Below are 24205 nucleotides of genomic sequence, written 5' to 3'. Positions count from 1 at the left end.
TTTGTTTTGTTTCATTTTTAAATTTTTTTGCTCTGTTAGCTTCAGTCTGTCCACACTGCCTTCAAGTTAACTAACCACAGATCCGAGACGTGTCTGCGACCTACACCACAGATCACAGCAATGCCGAATCCTTAACCCACTGAGTGAGGCCATAGATTGAACCCACAACCTCATGGTTCCTAGTCAGATTCGTTAACCACTGAGCACAACAGGAACTCCTCAAATTTCTAATAGATGAAAAGACCAGCTCTTCTAATTTCTTATTAAAAGGGCTTCTCCTCCACCTCATCATCTAGAATTACGTCACACCCCCATGCCCTTGTAAAGATCATTCATTGGGAAGGGAAATGGGCTCGCCACACTTCCTCAGGCCAATTATGATTCTCCCTTTGGCTTAGCGAGGAGGGTAGATACTTCACCGAAATCAGATTCTGAATTAGGAAGGAGGAAAGGGGGTGACAGAGAGAAGAGGGAGGATTAAGTAACCAAAAGTTTCCACTCTGATGGAAGTCAACTTTCTATCATTAAAGATGTTCAAGATGGAAGAAAATCTGCCAGAAATATAAGGAGATTCCGGTAGTGGGTCAAGAGTTGGAGGTGATGACATCTTTCCAGTCTAGATGTCAATCTTCTATTATTCCGTAATTCCACATGGCTTACAAGTGTAAACATTTCCTCAGCCAAGGACCACATTTCTGGTCAAGCTCTCATGAAAGAGGCTTCGTGACTGAATGCAATCCTGCCCCAGGGGTACCCCTCACCGCACACTGCTCACCCTTCTCTCTCAAAGACCCCCTTCTTTGTCTCCTCCCCATCACCACATCTGGGCACCTCAGACCAACCCAAGAGACTAAAGACACAGGCAAAGACAGAGCAGGGCTGATCCCAGCCACCTGCCTGGCCGTGGGCTCTCAGGATCCAGCCAGGCAGAGAATTAACACCCAGGATAGCAACAGACATCTATGGAGACACTATTGTGTGTAAGACAAAGGGAAGCAGAGGAAAACTGTCCATTTGATTTTGGACTCAAAGAGCTTACAGTGTAGTTGGAGGAAGGAGACAGAATACATGATGGGGCCAAAAAAATAGTAATTCTATTTTCATAAACCACAGGTGAAAACCAGCCAGCTTTCTTATATCTAAGGAGAAAAACAGTAATCTAAGATTAGCACTCAGCGGCAGAGGATAGAGACAGACATTAAATGCTCTGGGAACAAGAGGAAGAAGAACAGTATTATTAAAAATACTAGTAGCTGAAGATAACAATAGCAATGGACATTTCCAGATGCAGCAAGGCTGTCCCTTGCTTGGGACTCTGACCTGCAGCTGTGCGGTCCCACCGGGGAGAGAGGGTGCCAAGGGAAGATCCAGGAGAAGTGTCGCACCCGCTCCTGCTGGTCTGTGCCCACCTCGCTTCTGATGAGATTTTTGTATCCTCACCAAATGTAGAATAGGACATCATAATGTTTTTGTTTTTGTTTTTGTTTTTGTTTTGTCTTTTGTCTTTGTTGTTGTTGTTGTTGCTATTTCTTGGGCCGCTCCTGCGGCATATGGAGGTTCCCAGGCCAGGGGTTGAATCGGAGCTGTAGCCACCGGCCTACGCCAGAGCCACAGCAACGCGGGATCCGAGCCGCGTCTGCAACCTACACCACAGCTCACGGCAACGCCGGATCCTTAACCCACTGAGCAAGGGCAGGGATCGAACCCGGAACCTCATGGTTCCTAGTCGGATTCGTTAACCACTGCGCCACAACGGGAACTCCTCATAATGTTTTTGAGAAATATATCTCCCAGATTCCTAAGAGTATCCTATGTGCCAGGAACTTTAAGCACATGATCTAGTTTAGCTTTCAATGATCCAAATGCTCTCTTGATGTCCCTTTAAGGCTTTGAGGTTCGCCCTTCCCTTTAATGTTCAGATAAATATGGTTCCACTCCCCATGCTCCCCAAGATTCCTGAGAATTGCCAGGACCTAGTATTTTCATGACTCCCTCTCATTCGGATGGCCTCTTCTCTCTCAGTCCTCTTCTGACTCAGTTCTGGAGTTCATGCCTTTTTTGCCATTTTGTTGACCCACAGAAGGTGGGGGTGGGGCTACTTCACCAGGCCTGGGGCAGGGGGAGTGGGGAGAACCCAAGAAGACTTTCTAGAAGAAATGACAGGTAGGGTGGCTCCGCCTTTTCCTTAATTTCCCCCCAAACATTACTAACTTAAGGCTGAACTTACAAGAAAATTTTTCTGAAAGTTGGGAAGAGAGGAGGGGTTAGAGGTGGGACTTTCCGAAGCCCAGCAAAGAGCCTGAAATTTAAAAACCAGACCTCCTGTCCTTCCAAGCCCCACAACCGGTCACAGCCCCTGGGTTCTGTCTTCAGCCTCTGCCCGCCCAACCCGCTGCTGGACCGTCCCCACACCTGCCCACTTGAATCCTCTCTTCCCAGACTTCAGTCTAGGGGGAGAGGGCTGGCTGGAGAGCTTTATCTGTCCCACTCCAAAGGGCGTTGTTTTCCAAAACAAAGGTTGCTGTCTCTCTGCCAGCCGTTGGCACCTTTCTCTAGAACACAAACCAGCTAGAGACACACACTCGATTCCCAGCAATCCGTGACCCAGTGACCAGCATTTACTCGGAGAGAAACTGACCTTAGACTGGTAAATAAACACGTCCAAAGTCCCAGAGCTGGCAGCTGGCGGGGTCTGTGTTGAACCAGGTTTGTCAACTCCAGAACCACCTGCTTTTAACTCTGACAGAAGAGGTGAGGCTCGAGGGACCACTGAAGGTAGGGCACAGGCCAGGCAGAGAGCAAAGGCACGAGGCAGAGCCTGAGACCGGCTGAGCCGAGGGGAGCGAGGGGAGGCAAGCCCGGAGCCAGGGAGCCCCGGAGGAGGCTGGAACAGACCGAGGCCTCCACGCCAGGGTGGGGGCCCCTGCAAAAGAGATAAGGGAATGGATTGGGACGTGAATTAGGGGGGAAAACCTATTGGAAACGTTGGTCCAATCAAACAGAAGGACAGACTTGGAGGGTGAAAGAGAGACAGGTGCCAAGGATCACGCCCAGACTTCTGATGGATGCTCTCCGAGGGGGAGACCACAGCCGGAAGGCAGGGAGGGGCGTTGCAGTGCGTCCGGTCAAGCCTGCACATGTGGAGATGGAGTGGCCCGGGAGGCATCCACGCAGAGACGTTCACGCTGTGCTCGGGTTTGTGGCTCCCAAGACAAGCCCACACTGGAGAGGTGGCTGTGCGCCTATGGATGGTAATTAAAGCCACGGGAGGATGAGCTCACGCTGGGAGAACGTGTTGGGAGAGGAGGCGAGGACCTTGGACAGAACCCCAGGAGCCTCCCCGGGAAAGGGAGAGGCTCAGGGAGAGCAACCTGGGCGGGGGGGGGGGGGGGGGGGGGGGCGGAAACCAGGAGAGGCCAGCGCTCAGAGGGGGGCCTCCTCAGGGAGGGGGAGGGTTCAGCCTCCAGGAATATGCCACCTGGCGCTGCTTCCAGAAGGCAGAGGTCCACACTGTCCGATGCTGCCCCAGTGCTGCCCCAGAAACATCCTGAGGATGCTCATTGGATGGATTTAGGAACAGGGTGAGGGGTGGCTGAGACCGCCAACAATTTCCCTCAGAGGCCACTCCCCTCATCCCGAAGCCAATTTTCATCAGTTTGAAAAGTGATGGACAGGAACTACATACAGTCACTTGTGATGGAACACGATGGAGAATAATGTGAGAAAAAGAGTGTGTGTGTGTGTGTGTGTGTGTGTGTGTGTGTGTTTGACTGGGTCACTTTGCTGTACAGCAGAAATTGACAGAACAATAAATAAAAAGGAAAAAGAAAAGTGAGGGAGAGGTGAGAACATAAGACAACAAGCTCCCAGGGAGGGGATGAGATGTTATCAGGAGAGACAGGTAGGGACGAGGGAGAGAGGGTTTTGTTTGTTTTGTTTTACGTAAGGAGAGAGTTGAGCAAGAGTAAAGGTTGGTGGAAAGGAGCCAGGCAGTGGGTGGAGGGGGTTGTACACAGCAGAGTGAAGATTCAGGTGAAGACAGACCAGAGACGGCTCAGGGAAAGAGAGTCCCACTAGCCCCTCCGAAAGACAGGCTCCATCAGAAACAGTGGAATCCATAGAAATCCATTAGAGATCTGGGCCTGGGCATGAATCCACGGTCCCAGGAGGGTCATAGAGGGAGCAGAGATGTTCCTGGTGGAACATCCTGGCTCCTTGGAGGCCAGGCTGGTAGAGAAGAGGCAGTGCCTGGGCAGTGCAGTAACAGTTGTTCCCTTCTGGGCCCTCTGCGACACCCCAGCCACCCCCAGCACAGGGATCCCAGCAAAGCTCTCTCTGCCCACCCACCCCTGTGGCCTTAACTCCCTGGGCTAAGCATCCTGCATTGCTACAAGCTGCAGCATAGGTCACAGATGTGGCTCGGATCCATGTTGCTGTGGCTGTGGTGTAGGCCAGCAGCTGCAGCTCTGATTTGACCCATAGCCTGGAAACGTCCATAAGCTGCGGGTTGGGCCATAAAAAGAGAGAGATAGAGACAGACAGAAGGAAGGAAGGAAGGAAGGAAGGAAGGAAGGAAGGAAGGAAGGAAGGAAGGAAAGAGAGAAGGAAGGAAAGAGAGAAGGAAGAGAGAAAGGAAGAAAGGGAGAAAATCAGGCAGCTTGCAGATGGCATCCTCAGAGGCTCCTCCAGCAGAGCTGTCCCCAAGCTCCTCTACCTTTGGAGTCCCCAAGTTCCCTTCTCTAAGGTGACTCCTTCCCCTCTTTCCACTACCTCCCTCCTTCCTTCTCTCCCTTCTCTTGCCCTCTGGAGGAAAAGGTGAGTGGTTTTGAGTCCAGAATCCCAGGTCTGAGCCTAGGTTCCCTGTTGGCGGCCCGTGAACCTGGAGCAGAAGATGTTAATTTCACTGCTCTGGGCTCACATCCTCTCCTCCCTGAAGGGAGCAGGATCATCCCGGCCCTGCCCTCTCCGGAAGGCGCTGGGAGGATTAAATGGGGTCAGAGATGTGAAAGTGCTTTCGAAGGCACTCACAGGCAAGGGGTTATCCTTATCAAAACCTCTAAGCGGAAGGCTGGCATCAGCAAATTACTCGTTAACGTGCATCATAGTCACCGCATTTCCTGTCCCGGGCTGTTTACACTGCAAGCCCTCAGCTAGCTGTGTAATGAAAGGCTTTTCCTCTTCCAAAGGAATTTCAGGTGTATCTAGCAGGGAGCAAAAGGAAGTGGGGGCCCTCCTCGAACGTCTGAGATCCCAGCCAAGGAGGATGAAAAGACAAACACGTAGCAAGCCTTTATTACACGCCAGGCGCTAGACTAAGCACTGTGTCCACAGCACCTCCTTTATTTCTCACAGCCCCTTAAGACTAAAATAATAGTATTTTTACTTTACAGATAAGAAAATTAATTGATCTGAAATTACAATGCTTTGAAGTGGTGTATTTAGGACTTGGAACTTGGCCTGTCTGATTCCAAAACTTATGCTTTTCCCACTAAGAAAAGCCCAATCCTGCCTGAAATCCCTGCAGAAGCTACCTCCTCCAGTGTAGCCTCAGCAGTGTCACTCTCTGACAATCAGCTGTTTTGCCTCCCTACCTGCCCTGCGCCAGGCCACCAGCACTGCGAGGACACAGACTGTTAAATTCATCTTCTTGTTCCCGACCATCAGCACAGTGCCTGGGCCACAGAAGGCATCAAGAATAAACCATGCCTCTCACTTGCAAATCTAAAAGCAACCTGTATTAAAAGTCTTATTTGACTCATTAATTAATAAGGGGACCGATGAGATGTCACAACCAGTTTAAAGGAAAACTCAAAGAACCACAAATGTGTACATGTTCACCTGCTCCGGCCTTTGTAACAAAATACCACAGGCTGTATGCCTTAAACAACAGAAATTTATTTCCCATAGTTTGGAGGCTGGACGTCAGAGCAGGATGCCAGCAGAGTCCTTCCTGGTGAGAGCTCTTTCTGTCTTGTATGCAGCCACCTTCTCACTCTGCCCCCAGCTGGCCTTTCCCTGGCATGTGCCTGCACAGGGGAGGGGAGAGAGACTGAGCTCCCTGGCATCTCTTCGTATAAGGACGCTAATCCTATAGACCAGAGCCCCACCCTCTGACCTCATTTAGCCATAATTACATCCTTAGAGCCCCCATCTCCAAATACAGCCACACTGGAAATCAGGACTTCAACATAAGAATTTGGGGGAGTTCTGGTTGTGGCTCAGCGGGTTACGAACCCAACTAGTACTTATGAGGACACAGGTTAGATCCCTGGCCTCGCTCAGTAAGTGAGGGATCCAGCATTACTGTGCGCTGTGGTGTAGGTCGCAGATGAGTCTCAGACCGGGTGTGGCTGTGGCTGTGGGGTAGGCTGGCAGCTGCAGCCCTGATGTGACCCCTAACCTGGGAAATTCCACTTGCCTCAAGTTCGGCCCTAAAAAGACAAAAAAAAGAGAATTTGGGGAAAGGAGGACACAAACCTTCAGTCCCTAACAATGTGCAAACAAGGAATGCTGAGATGAATGTACAAATAGATGCAAAATGGGTCTAGCCACAGTCAATAGCCAATGACATTCCACAGAGCACGATTAAATTACATTTTTAAAGACAACATGCTTTGCATTACTATTAGTTTTCTACCACTTCCGGAACTGTAACATAGCTCGAAGAAAGGGACAATTTTGAAAAAAATAAACAAGAATGGGAGAGTCAGGACACCCAATAATCTTCTGGGTCTATTTCAGTGCTTCACAGTGTTCTCCTATAGAATGAATCAATGAATTAATAAAAGCAATTGTCTGGGCTGCTGCAGGAAGTGTCTCCTCCCCCAACCATTCCCCTAATTCTCCCTCTCTCTCTCTCTGAATGCATTTTTGGACACGTCTTTTATCACCCTATTTCCACCAGACAAGGGGTAGTCCCACAGCCCTGGCCTTAGTCCTATTCAACCGCCAATCAACTCCCACTCACAGTGATACTAGCATCCCAGACCCACATCTACAGCTGCCTGTGGACTAGACCGGAGAAAGTAGGCTGCATCACAAGGTACTAAAAGAAAGAAGGCCTCTCATGCCAAACAGCCAACATCGAGGGCACAGATGGGCCAGGAGAGGAGATCCCTCAGTGCTTGGATTCCCTAGCCATTCACGTTGACATTGGCCCATAGAAGATCTCTCTAGCTCATGTGCATCACAGAGTCTGGCAGGAAACCAGCATCTCCAGGCCACTCAGGCCCCAAGGCTTCCTTTACCAACTGGACATTCTGAAAAGTCAGTCTTGCCAGAAATGGCAGCTGACAGAGGATGGAGAATGTGAGAGAAAGACCAGGGATGCGGAGGCGGCGCCCACTGGGAAATCAATGGAAAGTAAACCCTGGGGTGTCTAAATGCCAAATGGAGCCCAGCTAGCTCATTGAGAGTCAGTCTTGACTTCAGATCCTCTGGAAATCTAACCTTTGCTCTGGGAAAAGAATTTCTGATGTCTTTCTCAGCCTTCCTTTTGCAAAGGTCAAGTTCTATCTGCAAAATGGAGTTTGTAGTGCAAGTCCACGGTGTTCATCTCTGGAACAGTCCATGCAAGCTGGACAAGGTCCACATTAAGCAGTTGACACCCGCATTTCTCTAGCCTGGACAAGCAACCGCTTATAACCAGTTTGCTGGTAGCTTAGCTCAGGCTGTTATAACAGACTACTGTAGATCAGGTCGTTTATAAACACAAAAATTTATTTCTCTGGAGGCCAGAAGTCTGGGATCAGGTTGCCAGCAAGGTCAAGGTCTGATAAGACCCTCTTCCAAGTTGCGGGCTTATTATATCTTCACTTAGTGGAAAAGAGAGTGAAAGCACTCGCTGGGATTTCCTTTACAAAGACACTAATCCTCCACCTTCATGACCTAATCACCTTCCAAGTCCTAACCTGCTAATACCGCCACACTGAGTGTCAGAATTTCAAATACAGGAGTTCCCGCCGTGGCGCAGTGATTAACAAATCCGACTAGGAACCATGAGGTTGTGGGTTTGGTCCCTGCCCTTGCTCAGTGGGTTAACGATCCGTTGTTGCCGTGAGCTGTGGTGTAGGTTGCAGATGCAGCTCGGATCCCAAGTTGCTGTGGCTCTGGCGTAGGCCAGGGGCTATAGCTCCAATACGACCCCTAGCCTGGGAACCTCCATATGCCGCGGGAGCGGCCCAAGAAATAGCAAAAAGACAAAAAAAAAAAAAAAAAGAATTGCAAATACGACTTTGAGGGGGAGACGCAAACTTTCCACTGATTACAGCTAGCTGCCCTCCAGTCGCACCCCCTCAACTCATCCCGCACCAAAGCCAGAGTCACATTTCACACGTTTGGCCTTATCATTTTCTTGCCTAAGACTTTTTAATGGCTTTCAATCGCCTATAGGATAAGGCCAATGATGTGCAAGGCACTTCTCGACCAGCCCTGCTCACTTCCCCAACCTCATCTCTCATCCTTACTTCCTGACCCCACCTGATGCTCCAGCATCACCAACTCCTAGTATTTCTCTGCTCACTTCAGACCATTTCTCCATGCTTTTACTCATGTTTCCTCTGCCTGGACCATCCCCTTACCAACTCCTATCCCCCTGGGAGGCTTAGTTCAGATGTCCTCATTCCCTCCGCCCACTGCCCCTTCCCCTGGCATAAGCTCTCTGCTCCAACATACATGTCTCTCCATCACTGAGTCACTCCTTTCAGTATATGTGCTCCTCCTTCCACAAGACTTGAGAGCACGGATTATTTCTGGTACGGAGTTAAAGAGTGTCCCCCCAAAATTCATGCCCATCCAGACTCTTGGGAATGTGACCCTATTTGGAAATAGGGCCTTTGCAGATGCCATGGGTTAAGATGAGGTCATACTGGAGCAGAATGGACTCTAAATGCAATGTAACTGGTGTCCTTTTCAGAAGAAGGAAATTTGGAAATAGAGACACCCCAGAGAATGCTGTGTGACAACAGAGACAGATTGGAGTGATGACTCTACAAACCAGGGAGTACCATGACTTGTCAGAAGCCACCAGAAGCTAAGAAAGAGGCATGAGACAGATTCTTTCCTTGAATCTCAGAGGGAGTGTGACCCTGCTGTCACCTTGAATTGGGGGAGCTAGCCTCCAGAACTGTGAAAGAGTACATTTCCATCGTCTTAAGCCACCTAGTTGGTGGAACTTTGTTACTGCAGCCCAAGGAATGTAACAGATTTCTTCTCAGGGTCCCTAGCCTGGTGTTTGGATCACCAGTATGTGATCAGTAAGTGACGAAGGAAGGATGGAAAGGAGTGAGGGATGGGGAGAGGGAGGGAGGAAGGAAGGAAGGGAGATCCTACAACACTGCTGTATGAGCACTCCTGATCTTAAGGAGCAGCCAGGAAGGGAAGAGGGACTTGGGGCTAGAGGACTCATTCTGACCAAGGAAGGGAGGCTTAGCCAACACATCTTTATTGAGTCCTTGCCATGTGCACGGAGCTCTACAGGGTGCAGTTAATCAGACAGGGTTCCCATCCTGACAGAAATGACCTAAAAGCAGAGATAATTCAGCCATCACCCATGAGTAGAGCTGCTTTGCAAGGATGCCTGGGTGAGGCTCACATCAGCAAGAATGATGAGCAGAGCAGCTGAAGACGGTGGAGATGTGGACTTGGCAGAAGAAAGGCTTTTAAAGGCCTAGACTCCAAATACAAGCCAGACATCATGGATAAGAGAAAGGTGTTTCCTGTGGCAACAAGATCAGATGTTTGAAATTCACAGGGAAACAGATTAAGGGTCAGTCTAAGACAGATTTTTTTTTTTCTTGTTATGGCGGCACCTGCAGCATATGGAAGTTCCCAGGCTAGGGGTCAAATCAGAGCAGCAGCTGCCGGCCTATGCCACTGCCACAGCAATGCCAGTTCTGAGCCACATCCGAGATCCTCTGACCTGCAGCCTGTGGCAAGTCTGGATCCTTAATCCACTGAGCAAGGCCAGGGATTGAACCTGCATCCTCATGGACAATGTCAGGTTCTCAACCCTCTGAGCCACCCTGGGAACTCCTAAGACAGAATTTTCTAATAGGAGGAGTAGGGAAATAACATTGTTGGGTGCCAGCTCTGTGTCCAAAAAATAAACATGGTTTATCCACACAATGGAATATTATTCAGCCATAAAAAAGGAATGAAGTACTGATATGTGCTACAATGTGGATGAACCTTGAAAACACTGTGCTGAATCAAAGAAGCCCACAAAATGCCACTAATATATTGATTCCATGTAAATAAAATAGAATAGACAAATCTACAGAAGTGGAAAGGTGATTAGTGGTTGCCTAGGAGCAGGGGTATTGAGGGGATTTGGGGAGTGACTGCCAACAGGTTTCTTTGGAGAGTGATGAAAATGTTCTAACATTTGTGATGATGCCTCCACAGTTCTGTGAAGCTACTAAAAACCACTAAATTTTACACTTTAAAATGATGAATTTTATGGTATGTGATTATGTCAATTTTTTTTAAAAAAAGTAAGCCATTGCATGGTGTTAAACTGGGGAGTGATCATTTTTTGCCCGCCTTTTAGAAAGAATGTGCTCTAGGCTACAGGGTAGAAAACAAACTGGAAGCAGAGAAATCCTGACAGTTATGAGGCTGTTATGGTGAGAAATAACAGTGACCCAAGCAAAGGAAGTAGCGGTGCGGATGGAGAGACGAAGTCAGATCCAAGAAATATTTAGGATGCATGTAGCAGATTTCAATACATACGGTTGTAACTGAGAGGTACAGAAGTAGGGATTTCTTTATCTCTCTATAACTGAATTTGACTTCGTTCTTATGGTCTTCCTCAAAATAGCTTGACAGTCCTTCTTTCAGAAGGTAGAGTCTAAGTCTCCTCTCCTTGAATGTGAACCAAATTTAGTGACTTTCTTCTAACTAATCATGCAGCACAAGCGATGCTATATACTTCCGAGGCTGGATGATAAAAGGCTTTCTCTCTCTCTCCCCTCTCCCTACCTCCTTGCTGTAGGCAAAGCATCCCTGTGAAGAGTCCCACAAGAACAGGAATGAGCCTTCCCATCACCAGCCAGCCCCACCTTCCCAGCCACGCGAGTGCACCACCCTGGAGGCAGATCCTCAGACCCAGAGAGGTTCTCAGACACCTCTAGTCCTAAGTCCTTGGGTTTTCCAGCTGTACCCACAGTCATCGTGGAGCAGAGACATGCTGTCACTGCTGTGTCTCCACTGAGTCCCTGACCCACTGAAACTGTGAAAGAGAATAAAAGTGATTGCTGTTCTACTAAGTTTTTCTTTTTCCTTTTTTTTTTTTTTTTTTTTTTTTTGTCTTTTGTCTTTTGTCTTCTTTTTTTTTGAGGGCCGCACCCGTGGCATATGGAGGTTCCCAGGATAGGGGTCCAATTGGAGCTGTTTCCGCTGGCCTACGCCACAGCCACAGCAACGCCAGATCCGAACTGCATCTGTGACCTACACCACAGCTCACGGCAACTCGGGATCCTTAACCCACTGAGCAAGGCCAGGGATTGAACCCACATCCTCATGGTTCCTAGTCGAATTCATTTCCAGTGAGCCACGACGGGAACTCCAAATGTTGTACTAAGTTTTGAGGTCATTTGTTACACAGCAATAAATAACAATGCAGTTTTTTTGGGTTTTTTGTTTGTTTGTTTTGTTTTGTTTTTGGCCACATCTGCAGCATGTGGAAGTTCCCAGGCCAGGGATCAAATTGCCCACAGCAGCGACCCAAGCCACAGCAGTGACAACATCAGATCCTTATCTACTAGGCCACTAGGGAACCCCACCAATACAGTTTTGAAGCCTCATGTCTACTGAGAGCAGAGGGCATTTAATCTTGCCACATAGAGGTAATCAAGGCACTTCCCTTCGAAAACTTAAGACTCAGGGTCAACACTCAGCTGATTCCAGATCCAAACTTCCTATCAGGGCTTCTGGTTTTCTCTACTCTCCTCTCTTTCCCAGGATGGGACTTTTATGTAACCTCGTGGCCCTGCACAAAGGCTCTCCTGTCCTCTCCTCAGAGCTAGCTTGTCCTCTCTTGGGCATTGGTTTCTGCCTTTGCTGTATCTGCCACTGAAGTGGTTATGGGCTGGGTGACCTGTGGTCTGTTCCCTATGATGTAGCTGTATAGGTTGTGCTTCATACAGGAGTTCTTGGGGGAGTGAACAGAAACAGAAATCCATCTGTGCCCTGCTCACCAGGCTGAGACTGTCCACAGGGGAGGGTGCCTTTGGTAGTTTATCCTCCCAGAGGGTTGCTTTCTTTAAAAAAATTTTTTTAATTGTCTTATTATAGTTGATTTTTATAATGTTCTGTCAATTTCCGCTGTACAGCAAAATGACCCAGCTATACATTTATATATTCTTTTTTTCCCAATATCCTCCATCATGTTATATCACAAGTGATTCGATATGGTTCCCTGTGCTATAGAGCAGGGTATTTTTTTGGTTTTTGGTTTTTGTTTGTCTTTTTAGGGCCACACCCATGGCTTATGGTAGTTTCCAGGCTATCGGTCAAATCAGAGCTATAGGTGCTGGCCTACGCCACAGCCACAGTAACATGGGATCTGAGCAGCGTCTGCGACCTACACCACAGCTCACAGCAACGCTGTATCCTTAACCCACTGAGGGAGCGCAGGGGTTGAACCTGCATGCTCATGGATACTAGTCCCATTCTTAACCTGCTGAGCCACAGTGGGAACTCCAAGGGTGCCTTTTGTAAATTCCACAAAGGCATCCGCACAGACAGCAGCCCTCCCCTACCCCAACCCTCTGATAGAGGCCCCATGCCCAGGACAGGAAATGTAAGGAAACTAGGCTGCTCACACCTCAGGCACAAATTTAAGGCAGTGCCCCCAAACCCAGCAAAAAAGATAAATAATATTTGAATGTAGTATTTTTAAAAAACCAAATTGATGCCAAAAGTGGGAGCAAAATATCAACATTTTAATAGAGGCAGGATCCACCCCAACACTTGCATGACCCTGTCTCACTTGCCCTGCTCTAATCCCAGTCCTCATCCCAATAAAACTTTATTTATAAGACCAGACAGCCAGCCCCAGGGCTATGATTTTGCCAATTTGGTTTTTGTTATTGTTGCAGATTTATCCTGATTACTGGGTTGCTCCTCTCCGGTGAGCCCCAACTTGGCCCACCAGCTCTCATCTCTCAGGTTGGAGGCCATTCTGGATTTCCTTGATTCCAGCCAAGGTCAAAAGGGAAGCTGGGGCAGGCTGCCACCAGAGGCAGCATCTGAGGCTGTCCCCTTCTCTGCAGGGTCCACGCCCTGCTGGTGCAAGGCATTCTGGGAGTTCCACAGGGATGCAGGGGCACAAATTGCCTTGGGCTTGACCGGCTCACCTAGTGGTTTCCATCACCCCCTGGGGTTCTGATCCCAAAGAGAAAACAGAGAGCCGGGGAGACAGAGTACATTCCCAAGTGCTCCGTCAAACCTGGGGCTCTCTTCCCCCCTTGGGCTCCCCAGTTTCCCAGGGAGCGGTACCTCCTTGTGTGGTACCACAACTACCTTGGAGTCTCTGATCTGTGATGAACTGTTTTCTCATTCATGCATTTGTTTAGCCATTTGTTTCACAGTCAGTCCTTGACGTCTACTATGTGCTAAGCATTTGTTAGATTCTAGAGATACAGAGAAAACCTCCACTACCCACTACCGTGGAGCAAATGATAAGAGAGACCAACAGTCCCAATAATTAAAGTGCTGCCTTTCAAGTGCAAAGAGCAAAGTCTGCTCAGATTTAGTTGTAGCAGGGAAGAGGGAGGGACTCACCTTTTCCCAGAAGCCTCAGACTGGGGAGGTTGGAGCTACCCAAGCCCCTCAAGAACCTGGGTTGAGTGGCAGCAATAGAAATAGAAGCAACAGGATTGATTTAAAGAGAGAGATGTTATCGGGTATGTAGTATCAGGCAATTTACATGCGCTCATCTGTCACCCTGGGGCAGCCGTAACACCCATTTATGAGGTTGTTAAGAGCATTAAATGAGATACAGCAAACACTCAGTACACAATAAATGGCTATGTAAGGACAATGTTAACTGCTATTATTCATTAAATCTTCCGTGTAATATTAGAAGCAATGCAGGAGAATAAGAGTTTAGTTGTACGGATAGATCTTCGAACAGGGAGAAGGCGAATTCAGTCAACAGCCGTCCCTAGATACGCCCGAGTTAAGTTTTCAAAGTTCAGCGATCCGTCCTGCGTTTAAGCCTTTTTGGAATTTAAAGCTAAATGGTTTCTAGCTTAAGCTCCAGATCTTGCCAATCAAAATTGCTTTGCTCACAGACTATTGTATCTGCATCTGAAAAATCCATTCAGCAATTCAATCGATGTCTTTGTTCTAAGCTGTAGCCACCCTTCCCAGAGGCGCTGATGCCACTGACTCAGTAGGTACAGTCTACCCTTGTAGGGGAGCAAGACTTGCCACCCCAAAGTGTTTCTTTGGCATGCTGAAGCAATCAAGGTCCCACAGGCTGAGAGATAGAAGCTTGAACTTCTCCTTAACTGCCTGAAGAGCTGATAGAGGGCCTGTTACAGGAATAGAGGGCTCACCAGAGACATCTACCTGCCGTGAATACGGGCTGGGTGTCGGGGAGAAGCTTAGCGATCAGACACTCTGTGACCTACGGTCTCTGCAGGGACCAGCGAACATTTGTTTACCAAGCATTTGCTTTTCCATCTCCATACGATTTCCCTTCCTCCCCTTGGAAGTCTCAAATTTCTACCCCCAACATTTTGTCCTTGGCTGAAGATGCTATTTAAGGTGAGGATTTCAGGCACTCCGGTGAGTCACTCAGTTTTTCTGGGTCTCTCCCATGTGTACACATGATTAAAATTTTGTCTGTCTTTCTCCTATGAAACTGCCTCACTTCAAGTTAATTCTTAGGCCAGTCAGAAACCTAGGAGGGTAGAGGGAAAATCTTCTTCCTCAACACTGGCAATAGGACACATCTGTCTAATAATTCAAAAACATTATTCGGTCCCTTAGGAAACTGGCAAGATTTAGAGCTGAGGCTTGGGGGGTGGGGAATGAAAGAGGGCTTAGACCCAAGGGGCATAATTTAGGGAAAGGTGCGCTTTGGAGAGAATTTTTGTACCTTCTGGGAGAGACTAAGACATCCCACGAAACTATTCTACATGGTAGGAGGAATGTATCTACTGAGGCATCTTCTCTGTACCCAATACGGTTCCAGGGGGTCCCCCAAGGACTGGGACAATGTGCTTCCGCGACCTCCACCTGAGGAACTTCATGGGCCCTAGGAAGCTAGAGTGAGTTATTGTGTGTTTGAAAATTTAGAAAAGTGAGCCTAGGCGTTCTCTTGTGGTGCAGCGGGTAAAGGATCCGGCATTGTCACCGTAGCAGCTTGGGTCGCCCTGTTGCATGGGTTTGATCCCTGGCCCGGGAAATTCCACATGCCTGCCCACAGCCAAAAAATAAAATAAAATAAAGTAAGTGACTCTCTGTTGAAAGGAAGGGAGGGAGGGAGGGAGGGGGAGGAAAGGAGAAGAGAAGAGAAGAAAAGAAAAGAAGAGAAAAAAAGAAAAGAAAAACTGAGCCTACACTTCTACCAGGATTCCCCACATTCGAAACCTGCCCTCTGGACACATTCTGTTTGCGTTTTCTGTTCCTGTTTCCTATCTTTCAAATACAGTTATATTTCAAAATACTGGCCTGTCTTTGGCCATGTTCAGAGAACCAAAGAAAGGATTTCATGTCAGCCTGAGCTGAAGTTGAAAGGGGCCAGGGTGGAGGCCCCTTGCAGGGAGGAGTCAGAAAGGGGTTGGGCCCCCCGATTCCCCAGGTTTCCCCAGGTTACGCTGTTCCACCCACTAGGTGGTGTGGCTCCCGTTCCCTCCCTGACCGGGGGGTGGTGTGTGTGTGTGTGTGTGTGTGTGTGTGTGTGTGTGTGTGTCCATAAGAGCTCCCTCCCCGGTGCTCTTTCGACTGCCTTGTCACTTGAGCGGGTCTGAGAGGTTTTCTTTCTGTTACTTGCCAGTCACCATCCCTGACTCGAAGAACATCTTAGCTCAGAGGCATGATTCTTAGAGTGAGAATTCTTTGGGGCTAAGAGAGGAAAAAGGCAAACAAAACAAAACAAAACAAAACAAAAAACACCCTCAGAAGCTCCTGATCCTGTCTTCCACACAGCAGGTCACTCAGTCCTTTGTTCGTTCTGCAAATATCTATTAAGTGCTTACTGTGTGCCGGGCACCGGGGATAAGGACAAATAAATAAAGACACAGCCCCTGCCCTGAGGAGTGCCCTTCTGATGGGGAGACAGCTGGGAAGAGGGCTGGGTGAGCATCACTGGGGAGAGCAGCAAGAGCCCCAATTCTGGAAACCCCCCCTCCCAGGCACCAGTTAGGCCGTTAAAATTAACTCCACCAATTAAAAGCATCGTTAGGAGACAATGCTTGCCTGTCTTCCTCTTTATTTTTAATAGCCGAGCCTGGCCTAAAGTTGTCAAACCATTTATAATTAGAGCAGAGCTTGTGAGCAAGAGGCCTGGATTCAGAAAGAGAAGAAGGGGTGGAGAAGACGGGGGCTCCCTGCCCCCAGTCCCACCCTCCGTCCTCTGGGCCTGGCCCCGGGGCTCCCTTGCCTCCAGGGCTCCTCTGCCTCCAGGGCTCCTCTGCCTTGGGGCCGTGACAGGCTGCTGCCCCACTAAGGGACCGGGGGCTGGGGGAGCAACTCTCCACTCACTGCCCCCTCCCCTCTCAGCGCTCACCCTAATTATAGTCATTACAGAGTCACCCTGAGCGACAGGAAGACGGGAAGACGCGGGTGGTATATCAGTGGCCCAGAAGGCGGAGGAGGAGTGAGGCAGGACCAGCTCAGGCTGGAGCCCAGACGCCTGGAGAAAGAGCAGCGGGTGAGGCTTCTCTCCTGCCCTCTCCCTGCAGGGAGGCATCCATCTCACCCATAAACAGCCCACAATGGGCACAGCATGAACTGCAAGAAGCAGCCAGCCCAGTGCCCAGGGCTCCAGACACAGGGGGTGCCCCTCAATCAGCCGCCAGGCACCAGCTGAGCAGCAAAGGACAGCCACAGGGCCCACTGGGGGCACTCTTCCCACAGGCCAGGGCCAGGGAAAGGGCTGAGAGGAAAGACAAAGATAAACCTGCTCCCCAGACACAGACAGTCCATGAACTTGACTTGATGGGACCTGGTCTCCCACCTCCACCCTCTGCTCAGACCCAGGGGGGTAGGGCTCCTCTTCCTGTTGTACAGGGACACTCCACATGGCAAACATGGACGGTGACCCAGGGGTGGCCCAGACCCCTGAGTTCAGGCCCCCATGTCTACCTGGGCCGAAGGTGGGGAGCGGGGAAACCCAAGAGGCTGTGAGCCAGCCAGCACCAAGGCCTCCATCTTTCCAGGCAGGACTGGGGCTCCAAAACGCCCCCAGGTCCCACCTTACCACTTCCAAGGTCAGGACCAGGGGAATCTGAGTCAGCCAACCCCCTCTCTCCATCTCCCAGCCAGCCTTCAGGGACACTGGGCTTAGTCCTGTGTTCCCAGAAAACCATTGAAAACATCAACAATTCAGAGATCCCAGCCCTTTCGTTTTCCAGGAAAAAGCTCTCGGCAGAGAACCACACTCTCCCATTTGACTTAGATCAGACTCGAAGATGATCCATCCCCTCTTTGCCTATGACAGTGCCAGAGACCCTGCAAATGCCCATTCTCTGTCTCATAAATGATGAGCCCAACCATCGGTCCCCACTGGCCAATCTGGACAAAATGCCCCCTAACTTGACCAAACTTCGGTCAGGCCACTCAACTTCGGTCAGGCCCCCTCCCCCGATCTTTGATCCACCCCCAGCCTGAGTCCCCCTGGGACTCAGAACAATCCTTAACACCCCCTCCCAGGAATCTGCTGACTGCAGGGAAAAGCGTTCCCTGATCCACTGTCCCTTCAGGCCACCTGCTCATCCACCCCTTACCCCATGAGCCTGATTCCTTCTAGGCTTCTTTACTTTTCTCTATTTTTTTTTTTTTTTAAAGCTCCTTCTGTCTGATCTTTGAGATGCTGATGTCCTATTGCAATTGTCTTTTCAAATAAAATCTCTCGTCACCTAAACCCAATTTGTTCTTCATTTGACACCAGTCCAGGAGCAAAGATCCTTTCCACTTGAAATTGATGTCCAGGTGACTTCTGTGCCTTGTCAGCTCTGCAGGTAAGCGGGTTAATGGTCAGTGGTGGGAACTCCCAGCTCTCTACCTCCCAATTAGCTTAGGGAGTCTCTGGTCAAAGGCTCACTGGTTAATAAGAAAAGCAAGCATATTGTGGGTGTGGATTATGTGCCAACCACTATGCTACGTACTTCACAGGGATTTTTCTTGACACTTGTGAGCTGGGGACTATTTTGGTCCCCATTTCTCAGGTATGGAAACCCATGTTTAGAGACACGTGTAGCAAATAGGGTACAGAATTGAGGACAGAACTATTCTTCTGAGCCACAGGAGGGCAGCTTCATGGGTACACTCCACGAGCCTTAAAATATCATGGTTTTCTCCTTGCCTCATAGATTCTGCTCCAAGGATTAAGGAGCTTAATACACGCCACACTTAGTCTCTGGCACATCATAGGTGCTATATAAACACTAGCTTTGTTATTAGTATTCCTACTATGATGATAATGGCACCTGCCTCTTTGTCCAAAAGGGTGGACAGTGCCAGGTTAAGTAACTTTCAAGGTCATACAACCAAAGTGTATCTACTTCTAAGATGCTATGTAATTTACTTCTATATAATTCCGCTGCTTACTTATTACGGTCACTGTTTATTGGCTCCACAACTAGAATGTGAGCTCTGCAAGGGCAGACACCCCTGTTGTGCCGTATATTCACCTAATGCTTAGAACTGAGTCCAGGACACAGAGGCTGCCTCAATAAATACTGTGAAATGAATGAAAGAATGAATGAAGGCTTTGCTCCTTATGACGAGGCTCTAAGGCAGCCTTCTGGTCTTAGGCCTGCAGCCTCCTTTTAAGATCAGCCTAATCGCTTCTTGACCCAGAAGGTCAAAAAACAAACAAAAACCAGAAAACAAAAACCAAAAGCAAACAAACCAAAACAAACAAAAACACACCCAGTCTCCTAGCTCCTCTTACTTCATATGGGATTGGTAGGTCTCCAGAAAAATTCCATATGTATCACCCGGTTTTTTAATCTATAGATGTGTTATGATCTCCAGCCTACAGAAAGAGAAACTGGGGTCCAGAGAGGGAACCTGACCTGTCCTTCTGCCGCCATCCCTACCCCAGTCCCTTCTTGGTGCTCTCCCCCTCACCAAACCCCAGTTCCCAGTCTCCGCCCCCGCCAGCCGCCAAGCGGGTGAGCATCCCCGGCTTCCTTTCTGCTCTGCTAATTATCCTTTTAACTCGCGCTGGCGTATTTTTGCTGCGCGATCTGCGGGTTTATTTTTATCCACCTCTCCATAATGGTATCGGGCGGTTACTCAGGGAAGCTCCCGGCTTTGAGCTGCTCCCCAATTTACAATTGCAATTATGATCTCCGACAGAAACACATGCAGCTGGCGTCAATTTTAAGCAATATTTTGATCATAATAATTAAAAAAGTAACTTATGGCGTGCACGCATTAGATAAATTAATGTTATTCCAAGGCTCTGCCGAAAGGCACGCATGGCAGAAAGGAGTGAACGAGAAGATGGTGCACCCCATCTCTCAGGGGCTGAGGGAGTCCGTCTCCGGGGCGGGTTCCCTCACCCGGCTCACAAATTAACTTTCACATTGAGTTTAATATCTGCATGTCCTTCACGTTGCATGCTGCCTGTCCTCGCCCCCTCCCCCGACACACACATGAAATAGAAGGTTATTAAGGTATTTGGATATAAACAAGCACATTTTCTTGTCACCGCTCCCAGGGGCAGTCGACAGGCTGAAAGAATGTTCCCATCTCTCTCTAACTTGCTGTTCAAATCCACATGAGAACAAGTCCTGAGGGTTGGGGGTTGGGATGGGACCCAGCAAGGACTTCTGATGTCCCTCCTTCCCAGCACCCGGTACCCAGAGCGCGGGGTACCAGGTGGGTATATACAGACCTGCAGACTTCCACTCATTCACACCAGGTAAGCAGTCCCACATATCCACCTGCCCCAGACACAGGACCCATAACCACACACACCCTCACACTCCAGCCACATTACTAATTCACATCATTTACAGGCATTTATAGACATCTGCCCTCTTAGACGTGACCCGTAACCATGAAACGCTTCCATCCACATACAAGCTCACATACATGCACACACATACATAGATGTACCTGCCCCCAGACACACAACTTGTCCCATCATCATCTTTCAGGAATGGTTTACTTTTTTTTAAATAGTGGTCATCACTATTTTTGGTAAATGGTGGAAAAAATCTTTTTTAATACCAAAAATATGTTTTATTTATTTATTTATTTATTTTGCTCCTGTCCCCTACCCCCTAGGCCTTAAGGCACAGGGCCTTCAACATGGCAGAGTTGACCTTCCAAATCTCTGAGTCAGATGCTTGGATTTCAACCCTGGTTCCACCACTCATTGATGACATGACTTGGAAAGTCCTTCACTTCAGTGTTGTCACTCATACCCTCCTATTTCACAGAGCTGCCCCAGGACCAAATGAGAGCAGGAGCCGAGCGCCCTGCCTGGCACAGAGCGTGGTGTGCCAGTACCCCTCATTTGTGGTTGATTTTGTTACTGACATCATCTTAAGGCCCAAGGTCTCTCCCCCCTTCCGCGATTTCCTTCTCTTGTTACCTTGCCCTACTTCTCTTCCTCCGTCTCTCCTGTCCTTCCCTCAGGATGCTCAGTTCCCTGGACCCTCAGTTCCTATCCAGCCCCCCAGGCCTCCTTAAGAGGCAGCATCCACTCCCATCACCTACCAGGGTGTTTTGGGAAAAACTATGGATTCTGGAAGCAGAAGACAAGAGCTTTGATCACGTGCCCCTGGCGTAAGGCATTTAACTTCTTGGGCGCCTCAGTTCCCCTGTCAATATAATGGGGATAATGATGCATGCCCTCCCCATCTCACAAGGCTGAACAACGCTGGGTCTGAGAAAGTGCTTGGAGGCTGCAAAGCCCTAGAAACACATCAGCTGTCACAGTGGGCTTCGTCCCATCATCTAGGGGCTCTCTTCTAGAACCCAAGTTCCTTCTCCCAACTCCCAATAAGTCCTTTCTACTTGCAGACCCTGCACTCCGCCCCGGGCACACGTCCATCCCAGATTCCCCACCGCTCCCCTTCTGGGTCCCTATTTCTGCCCATGACTCCATCCGCTCACACCCCGTCTTCATCACCTCCTCCCTCCACCCTCCTCCAGGCACCAACCATGTCCTTTTCTTTCACCTTTCAAACTTTGATCCTTTCCCGTCTTCCCTCTCCACCACCACCACCACTCGAGCCCATCACTGGTTTTCTGCAAAGTCGTTGGCTGGTTTCCTGCCTCCAGCTTCTCCTATGGCCCTGTCCTGCTCATGGCTGGGACAGTCACCCTCTTCAGGCACTGGAAGCAACACCTGGTCCCTCCAGCTTCCCAGGTGACATCCTTCTGCTTGGCCTGTATCTCCTCCACAGTCCACCTCAGTTTCCACCTATGAGCCAAGTGCAGGTGAGCATTTCACCCAATGAGAGCAAAGAACGTACAGAACCACCTACATCAGATCCTCCCTGAGCCTTTGCTCTGGCCAAACCCTCCTACCCAAAAATGCTGGCTCTCCCTTCCCCATATACCTCCTCTCTACTCCCAATACCCCGCTAAAGGAACCCCCTTCCCAGAGCCGCTCCTGCTCTCAGAAATCCCAGGCCTGGGGTTTTTCCTTTAAAGCATTTTAATTAGGAAAGATTACAGACCTACAAAAACATTTACTAATGTAACAAAAGGCATGCACCCAATTTTTTTTTACTTTACATTTTTTTATTTTATCAATGTTATGCATGAACATCGTTTGAAGAGTTATATAGTTCTACCATGTTTGATATTAAAAACAAAACAAAACACAACACAGCAATCCCCAGCTTTTTACCTCTCCACCCCCAGGAGGAGGCAACCACTCTCCAGAGGCAACTGCTTTCAGTGCTTTTAGCTAATTCCTTTGATATTTACCTCCACATCTTTTTGAAATGTGCTTATATTGCTGCTTCTTTGTTTTTGCATTTTTGGCACCATCTATTGACTTTCTACTATGTAGAACGAGTACCTGGCTCTCTTCCCCCTCCTGTCTCACACACACACACACACACACACACACACACACACACACACACGTGCACACACACATCTCACCCACCCCCTATCCAGATGATTTATTCGTATTGCAAATTTTTTTTTGTCGTCACCCGCCCATGGCATTCAAAAGTTCCTGGGCCAGGAATCAAACCTTCACCACAGCAGTGACCTGAGGCACAAGAGTGACAACAGCAGATCCTTAACCTGCTGAGCCACTAGAGAACTTCCTGTATTGCAATTTTTGCTAGATCAGTCATTACAAGACTGTGACTGTAAAGATGCCATGCTCATGTCTAATTCTTTGTGGGAAGCTTATATTTTCTCTACTCCCAGTGTTCTGAAATTTCACCACGTTGAGCCTTGGTGTGGGCATGTGGGGGGCGGCGGCTTTTCAGTCTGGAAACTTATATCCTTCAGTCCTAGAGCATCTCTTGAGTTAGCTTACAACATCCTCCCTCCTGTTTTCTCTTTCTGGAAACACTTTGATTCACACAGAGGACCCCCTGGCCAGCTCCCCACATTTTCTTATCTTTCCTATTTTCTCTCTCTCTGTTTTCCTTGTTCTACTTTCTAGGAGGTTTCCTAGACTTTGTCTTCTACTGCTTCTATTGAATTTTTCATTTCTGCTCTCATGTTTTTGATTTCCAAGATTTTTTGTTCTTTTTTATAGCATCCATTTCTAACTTCAAGCAATTATCTATCTTCACTTATCTCCCTAAGGATATTAACGATCATTTTTCTGACATTTTCTTCTTCCCGCCTAGTACTTACTTCTGCTAAATTGTTTCTCTCTGTTTGTTTTGGTCCCTGTCTTCCATGTTAGTGACTTTCCTCAGATAAGGAGTCATCCTTAGCTCTCAGCTGATACGTAAGAGAAGGGGACCAAATGCTAATTGAAAGCTTTTCATAGGTGATGCACCTGTTGACTGTGAGATTCCTGTACAATGATTAGCTGTTTAGTTGGGGAAACTCCATGGTCTGCATCCTTAAGTCTTCCCTCTTGAGCTGCTCAGTGGCCCCAGAGGAAACCCTTCCAGTCTTCTGCTCTGAGAGTAAAGGCTTGGCGGCCAGCTTTCTGGGAAGTGGGGAGTGGAGGTCTCAGCATCCTATATGCTTGAGGTCATTTCAGCCCCCTCTTCTCTCAGCATGGCATCTGTCCTCAATCTGGGATCCCCAACCTAGAGATCCTCTGTTTACCATGCCCAGAGCAAACCTCAGTTTTCTGCTGGTGTCGGGGAAGAGCAATTAGCCACCTGTACAAATCTGGGAAGGGACGTGGGGATCCAGGTTCCCAATTTTCAATACCTACAGTCACCAATGCCTGAGACTCTAGAGGGCTTTGGGGTGAAAAGTGGATTTTCAGCTCTCCCCTCTTTGGGTTTAGGCTTTAGCTTTTCTGGATGGGCTAAGCGCACTCATTCATTGCTTTCCAGTCTCCAAACTTCACCTGCGGTTGCCTCCTTTCCTATTCTCTCCATCTTTGTGGGCTTCTGACTTTTTAAAATTCTTTAGCCACTTTAGTAGGTTTTTCAAGAAGAGCAAAATTAACTGTGTGGTCAGTTCACCATCTTTACCAGGAAATCTCCATCTGCATTTTGTCTGTGAACTGATGGGCTTATGCCTTTTAATAAAATTCCTTTACTGTCATTTTCATGGGAGTTGAGGAGAGTGTAAACTAATGGATGGTTTCAACTTGTTATCTTTTTTTTTTTTTTTTTTTTTTAGGGCTGCACCTGTGGCATATGGAGGTTCCCAGGCTAGGGGTCAAATCAGAGCTGCAGCTGCTGGCCACAGCCACAGCCACAGCCACGCCAGATCCGAGTAGCATCTGAGACCTATACCACAGCTTGTGGCAATGCCGGATCCTTAGCCCACTGAGCAAGGCCAGGGATCAAACCTCACAGATGCTACATGAGGTTCTTAACCTACTGAGCCACAAAGGGAACGCCTT

General features: G+C 48.6%; 1 long non-coding RNA gene across 1 annotated transcript; it reads left to right on the top strand.

The window, feature by feature from the left end:
• The first annotated feature begins 2752 nt into the window (after positions 1-2752).
• On the top strand, positions 2753-5720 carry LOC102161840 (uncharacterized). The gene is made up of 2 exons (XR_305388.3): positions 2753-3251; positions 5494-5720. It is a non-coding gene; the product is annotated as an uncharacterized LOC102161840 (long non-coding RNA).
• Positions 5721-24205: the final 18485 nt, after the last annotated feature.

The sequence above is a fragment of the Sus scrofa genome, chromosome 9 (genome assembly GCF_054392235.1).
Source record: "Sus scrofa isolate SSC_HxYL_T2T_F1_AM1 chromosome 9, Sscrofa_HxYL_maternal_Yorkshire_Landrace_v2.0, whole genome shotgun sequence".
In the NCBI taxonomy this organism is placed as follows: domain Eukaryota; kingdom Metazoa; phylum Chordata; class Mammalia; order Artiodactyla; family Suidae; genus Sus; species Sus scrofa.
The sequence above is the reverse complement of the archived record's forward strand: the minus strand, read 5'-3'. Positions and strand labels throughout refer to the sequence as shown.